Source organism: Staurois parvus, unplaced genomic scaffold (genome assembly GCF_062004578.1).
Source record: "Staurois parvus isolate SC_StPar_1 unplaced genomic scaffold, SC_StPar_1.0 ptg000847l, whole genome shotgun sequence".
Classification (NCBI taxonomy): domain Eukaryota; kingdom Metazoa; phylum Chordata; class Amphibia; order Anura; family Ranidae; genus Staurois; species Staurois parvus.
In genome coordinates, this window is record NW_028318643.1 from 27,764 (window position 1) to 34,947 (window position 7,184).

The window sequence follows — 7,184 nt, forward strand, 5'->3', positions numbered from 1 at the left end:
AAATATACACCCCCCTTTCCCCATCCTGACACCCCCCACCACCACAGACACCCCCAAGATACATCACTCCCTCCAATACCTGACACCCCAAATATTCACCACCCCCCACCTGACACCCCAAATATCCACTCCCCCATCCTGAGACCTGACACCCCCCCCCACCACAGGAACTTCCAACATACATCACCCCCTCCAATACCTGACACCCAAATATTCATCACCCCCCCCACCTGACACCCCAAATATCCACTCCCCCATCCTGAGACCTGACACTCCCCGACCACAGGCACTCATAACATACATCACCCCCTCCAATACCTGACACCCCAAATATTCATCACCCCCCCACCCGACACCCCAAATATCCACCCCCCTTCCCCCATCCTGAGACCTGACACCCCCACACCACAGACACCCCCAACATACATCACCCTCCAATACCTGACACCCCAAATATTCATCACCACACCTGACACCCCAAATATCCACCCCCCCTTCCCCCATCCTGAGACCTGACTCCCCCACCACCACAGGCACCCCCAACATACATCACCCCTCCAATACCTGACACCCCAAATATTCATCGCCCCCCTGACAACCCAAATATCCACCCCCTTTCCCCCATCCTGAGACCCGACACCCCTTCACCACAGGCACCCCCAACATACATCACCCTCCAATACCTGACACCCCAAATATTCATCACCACACCTGACACCCCAAATATCCACCCCCCTTCCCCCATCCTGAGACCTGACACCCCCCTACCACAGGCACCCGCAACATACATCACCCCCTCCAATACCTGACACCCCAAATATCACCCCCCACTTGACACCCTAAATATCAATCAACTCCGTCACCCATCCTGAGACCTGACAACCCCCCACCACAGACACCCCCAACATATATCACGCTCTCCAATACCTGACACCCCAAATATCCACCCCCCTTCCCCCTCTTGAGACCTGACAACCCCCACCACAGACACCTCCAACATATATCACCCCCTCCAATACCTGACGCCCCAAATATGCATCATCCCACCCCCCCCACCTGATACCCCAAATATTCATCACCCCACCTGATACCCCAAATATCCATTACCCCCTTCCCCCTCCGGAGACCTGACAACACCCCACCACAGACATCACCCCACCCCCCCCCATACTTGACACCCAAAATATCCATCACCCCCTCCCCCTCCTGAGACCTGACACCCCATATATCCATCACTCCTCTCCCCCTGAGACCTTACACCCCAGATACCTATTACCCCCTTCCCCATCCTAAAGCCTAACAGCCCCCCACCTCAGATATTACTCCCCCCAGTAACTGACCCCCAAAATAACCCCACTACCACTGATATTACCCCACAATACCTGACACCCCCTTAACATCCATCACCCCCTTCCCCCTCCAAGACCTGACAAATCCCCAGTACAGATATAATCCCCCCCCCCCCCAATACCTGACAACCCAAATAATCATCACCCCCTCCTGAGAACCAACACCACCACCATATTCATTACTCCAAATACCTAACCCCCCCCCAACATACATCACCCCCCAATACCTGACAACCCAAATATCCATCACTCCCTTACCTTCCTGAGACCTGAAAACCACCGATTCCCCCCGCCCACACCACCACCACCACAGACATTACCCCCAATACCTGACTCCCCCAACATACATCACCCCCTCCCTAGACCTGACAGCTCCCCACCACTGATATAAACACCCCAATACCTGACAACCCAAATAACTAGATATCCTTCCCCCTCCTGAAACCTGACAACCCCCTCACCACCACAGACATTACCCCCCGATACCTGACACCCCAAATATCACTCACCCCCTTCCCCTTCCTGAGACCTGGTACCCCAAATATCTATTCCTCCCTCCCCCCCCCCCCCCGAGACCTGTTACCAAATACCTATGTCCCCTTCCACCTCCTGAGACCTGACCTTATAACCCCCCCACACACACACGCACATACCACGGATGTCACCCCCCATTGTAACTCCCACCCCAAATATCCATCACCCACCTCCCCCTCATAAGACACAACCCCCTCCAATCGCCACCACAGATATCACAGGCATCCATCACCACTCCAAATACTCCCCCCCCCCCCCGACACCACAGCCCTGAACTTCCCAATACCTAACACCCCCAATATCTATAACCCCTTACCCTTCCTGAGACCTGCCAACCCCCACCACCTATACCACCCCTCTTACCTGACACCCCACCAAAGGTATTTCCCCTCCAACCCCTATTTTATCATCTATATCACCCCATTCTAGACCCCCCATCATGTATATTACATTATCCTATAACCACCATTCTGCCCCCAACACTAAGGACACAAAGAGTCACCCCATCCTGACATCAGACACCCCCCCCCCCCCACCACAGAAGACATCGCCACTCAAATACCTGAAACCATCACCCCTTCCCTCCCCATCAATACCTGACACCCCAAACCTTCTATTCTTGAAGCACTTTCCGCATCGGATATAATCACTTCTGCAGCTCCTTTATCTTTTAATCCTTTCCTATGTTCCTGTTTAATCTGGTGCCCCACGTCTCCTGTTTCTGCCTGTGAAGACCAGAAGTTAAGGGAAGCAGCACTGAGAGAGCAGGAGCCCGCAGTATTGAAAGTTGTAAACTGCAAGTTCTGGGGTAAGAATTTTACTAAATAGTTTACTGGGGAATGTTTATCTGAAATCTGACACCCCATCTACCACCAGACATCACCCCCCTAATACCTGAAACCCCTTCAATATCTATCACCCACTTCCTCTCCTAAGACCTGAGATACCCCTCTACCTGTATCTCCCCCTTTACCTGACACCCCCATCCAAAACCTGACACCTTATGATATATATGTATGTATATAGTACTGTAGATCCCTTCCGGCAACAATAGACCTCCCCAGCAACAATAGACCTCCATGCAAAGATATATCCCCTCCAGTGGCAATAGATCCCCCAGCAGCCAGTACTGTAGATCCCTTCCGGCAACAATAGACCTCCCCAGCAACAATAGATTCCCCAGCAACAATAGACTACCATGCAAAAATAGATCCACTCCAGTGACAATAGATTTCCCAGCAGCCAGTACTGTAGATCCCTTCCGGCAACAATAGACTTCCCCAGCAACAATAGATCACCACACAAAAATAGATCTCCTCCAGTGACAATAGATTCCCCAGCAGCCAGTACTGTAGATCCCTTCTGGCAACAATAGACCTCCCCAGCAACAATAGACCACCATGCAAAAAGAGCTCCCCTCCAGTGACAATATATCCCCCAGCAGCCAGTACTGTAGATCCCTTCCAGCAACAACACACCACCACGCAACAATAGATCCCATCCAGTGACAATCCCCCAGTAGCCAGTACTGTAGATCCATACTGGCAACAATAGACCTCCCCAGCAACAATAGACCACCATGCAAAAAGAGCTCCCCTCCAGTGACAATATATCCCCCAGCAGCCAGTACTGTAGATCCCTTCCAGCAACAACACACCACCACGCAACAATAGATCCCATCCAGTGACAATCCCCCAGTAGCCAGTACTGTAGATCCATACTGGCAACAATAGACCTCCCCAGCAACAATAGACCACCATGCAAAAAGAGCTCCCCTCCAGTGACAATATATCCCCCAGCAGCCAGTACTGTAGATCCCTTCCAGCAACAACACACCACCACGCAAAAATAGATCCCCTCCAGCAGCCAGTACTGTAGTTCCCTTCCAGCAACAATAGACCACCATGCAACAATAGATCCCATCCAGTGACAATACATCCCCCAGCAAGCAGTGCTGTAGATCCCTACTGGCAACAATAGACCTCCCCAGCAACAATAGACTTCCACGCAAAAATTGATCCCCTCCAGTGACAATATATCCCCCAGCAGCCAGTACTGTAGTTCCCTTCCGGCAACAATAGACCTCCCCAGCAACAATAGACCACCATGCAACAATAGATCCCCTCCAGTGACAATAGATCCCCCAGCAGCCAGGAGCCAGCATCAACAGACCCTCCAGCCTCCCTTGCCATTACATACATTCAGTGCTAGAGGTGCTAGAGGTGCCAGAACTGCGTTCCCGCTGAAAAGAAGCCCTGCCTACTACAGATATCACCCCCAAATACCTGACACCCCAAAACGTAGCTATAGAGAATGCCTTTGTCCCCATAAAAAGTGAACATATTTTAATGCTTAACCCATTCCTGCCCAGGACTTCCCAGGAATCAGCAGTGACACCATCATTCAATGCGAAGAATCAGGGTCCACAATGCAAGTAGCCGGCAGCTCGGAAAGCTTCTTCATAGAAATCTTTATTGGTTACATAAATACAGGATCCATAACTGACGCGTTTCGGCTTCACAAAGCCTTTCTCATAGGATATGCTATGAATAAGGTTTTGTGAAGCCGAAACGCGTCAGTTTTATGGATCCTGTATTTATGTAACCAATAAAGATTTCTATGAAGAAGCTTTCCGAGTTGCCGGCTATTTGCATTGTGGATATTTGCTGTGAGGATTGGATGCCTCAGCCAGTGCACCGGTCTCCTGTCTACATGTGATGAATAGAGCAGTTGAGCCTGGGTAAGATTGTTTTCATAGAGAATCAGAGTGGCCTGGGGGACATGCAGCAATACGTTCTATCACTTATATCTTGTACTATACATACCGGAAAGGTTTCTTCACAGTAAGAGCTGTGAGAATGTGGAATAGACTCCCTCAAGAGTTGGTTGTGGCCAGCTCAGTGGATTGCTGTAGGAAAGTCCTGGATTCTTTCTTGGATACACAGAATATAACTGGATATAACATTTATAGGGAAATTTGATCCAGGAAATATCCGATTGCCTCTCGGGGGATCAGGAAGGAATTTTTTTCCCTGCAGGAGCAAATTGGATCGTGCTTTCCTGGGTTTTTTGCCTTCCTCTGGATCCACTGTGGGGGTCGGATTATAACCTTTTTTTTTTTTTTTTTCTATGGTTGAACTGAATGGAATTTTGTCTTTTTTCAGCCAGACTAACTATGTAACTATGTACCGGGAGAAAATGTGCAACCTCCAGGTCTATTGATGGGGAGCTGCATCAACCTCATCTCCTGTGTGCCACATTCACGCCACATTGCAGTGTCTACACGCCAAGGACATCTGAGCATGTTTCTGCAACGCAAATGAAAAGTTAATAAAAAAGGAAAAGAAAAACTTTCTAGTAATTGATCTGTCTACTGCCCTGTAGGCAAAGTTGATGCTTCCACTAGGCAAGCTAGGCGGCCGCCTAGGGCGCACTGTCATCAGGCCAGCACTCTCTGTGAGACGCCGCCATGTCATGAATGATCCTGCAGCTGATAGGAGGGGCGGCAGAGGGGAGGAAGAAAGGACAGAGGAAGATGCCGGGTGTCTGGGGCCAGTGTAGCAGCTGAGCTGCCGCCCCTTCCAGTGTTCCTCTCAGACACAGTCTGGCTGGCGGCTGCTGATCGCTGTGGAGTTCCTGCCCTTCTCTTCCCAATCATCAGCGGAGGTGGAGGAAGGTAATGTCTGACTCTGATGTCTCACATCTGTGTGAGTGTGACACGGCCAGACATCCATCACACGTGCAATGTGTGTCAGTGAGTGATGACATCATCCCGATCCCACAGCCTGCTCTTCTAGTACCTGCTGATCTGTGTCAGTGTTGGTGGTGGTGTGTTGTGTCGGATCTGTCACTGTGTGGGAGCGCTCGTTCAGCTTCCTGCTGTCACAGCGTTTTACCGCCCCCCCCATTGCCAGGGGAATTCCAGCCTGGGATCTCAGGCACAGGTGTCAAACTGGCGGACCTCCAGCTGTTGCCAAACTACAAATCCCATGAGGCATTGCAAGACTGACCATTACAAGCATGACTCCCAAAGGCAGAGGCATGATGGGACTTGTAGGTTCGCAACAGCTGGAGGGCCGCTAGTTTGACACCCCTCTGTGTGGATCCATCATCCTCCACTCACTGCAAGTGTCACCCAGCACTGCCAGCCACAGATACAGTCCGTCCGTGACACTGATCTTGTTTTTAACCACTTCCCATCCGGCCGCTGTATATAAATGGCTGGACGGGAGCAGTGCAGGGGCGGGTTTGTGCACTCTCCCTGGGAGCGTGCGGCACCGTGATCTGGTGCACACTGTGTCCTCCGGACACGGCGGAACACCGATCGCTGTACGGGATCTCTGTGATTGGCCAATCAGTGATCACATCGCTTCTCGGCCTTTTGGCTAAGATCAAGTGTAGTATCTGTTCTTATCAGTGCCCAGTGGGGGTGCTCCCGACCACTCTGTCTTTGTGGGGTTGGTTGGATAGTACCCTCACTGGTATGATGGGGGTCCGGAAGGCTGGACCGGAGGGACAGAAACCGGGGAGCGCCATGATTAGTTCTGGGGCCTCGGGAGTAATTCCTCTGGGAAGGCTGGAAAGACCCAGTACCTCCTGATTTGAGCAAGCTACCTTGGTCTGGCCAGGGGCTGGGGACGCAAAAAGTCCGCAAACTCAGTGCCCCCTGGGGAGACGCGCTCAGGGGTGTCACTAGTAACACCTGGGTGTGGGACCCCACGGTGTGAAAATGACACTTGGTCACTGTTTTTACACATCTTTTTGCACAGCGCCCTAAGGACCAGGTCTTTTGGCTAAGTCCAGGGCAATTTTTGCTACGGGCCTCAGGGCCTGGTCTGTGCACAATTCGGCACGGTACCACTTTTTTATTTTTTCTTTACTTTATCTTCTATTTATTTATTATGCACTTCCCACGTTTTGTCACTTTTTACTTTACTTATGTGTGTGTTTTCACGGATGGAGGGTGTGGGTCCTTGGGCCTACCCTGAAGTCTAGGGGGAGGATGTGTGGCCATACGGTTCCTTCCTCCCCTGATCCCTAGGGGACTCTTCTTCGGGAGAGTCCCCTTGCCTAGTACTGGATGTCCGGCTTCGGCTGGGCATAGGGAACGGTGGTCCACCAGGCCTTTTGGCCAGGAGGACCAATTGGGAACCTTGTCCCCGTCAGGAGCTTCGTGCCCCGGGGGATCAGGGTAAGCGGTCCAAGCCCCTTTAGGGGTAGGACACAGCACACCCCTAAGTGCACTTTTTCGTGTGGTGTTTTGCACTTGCACTTTTTTTGTGAACACTTACGGGTTTTTTT

General features: G+C 51.4%; 1 pseudogene; it reads left to right on the forward strand.

Moving 5' to 3' along the window:
- The first annotated feature begins 6,248 nt into the window (after window positions 1-6,248).
- Window positions 6,249-6,361, forward strand: LOC149443574 (U2 spliceosomal RNA; annotated as a pseudogene).
- The last annotated feature ends 823 nt before the right edge of the window (window positions 6,362-7,184 follow it).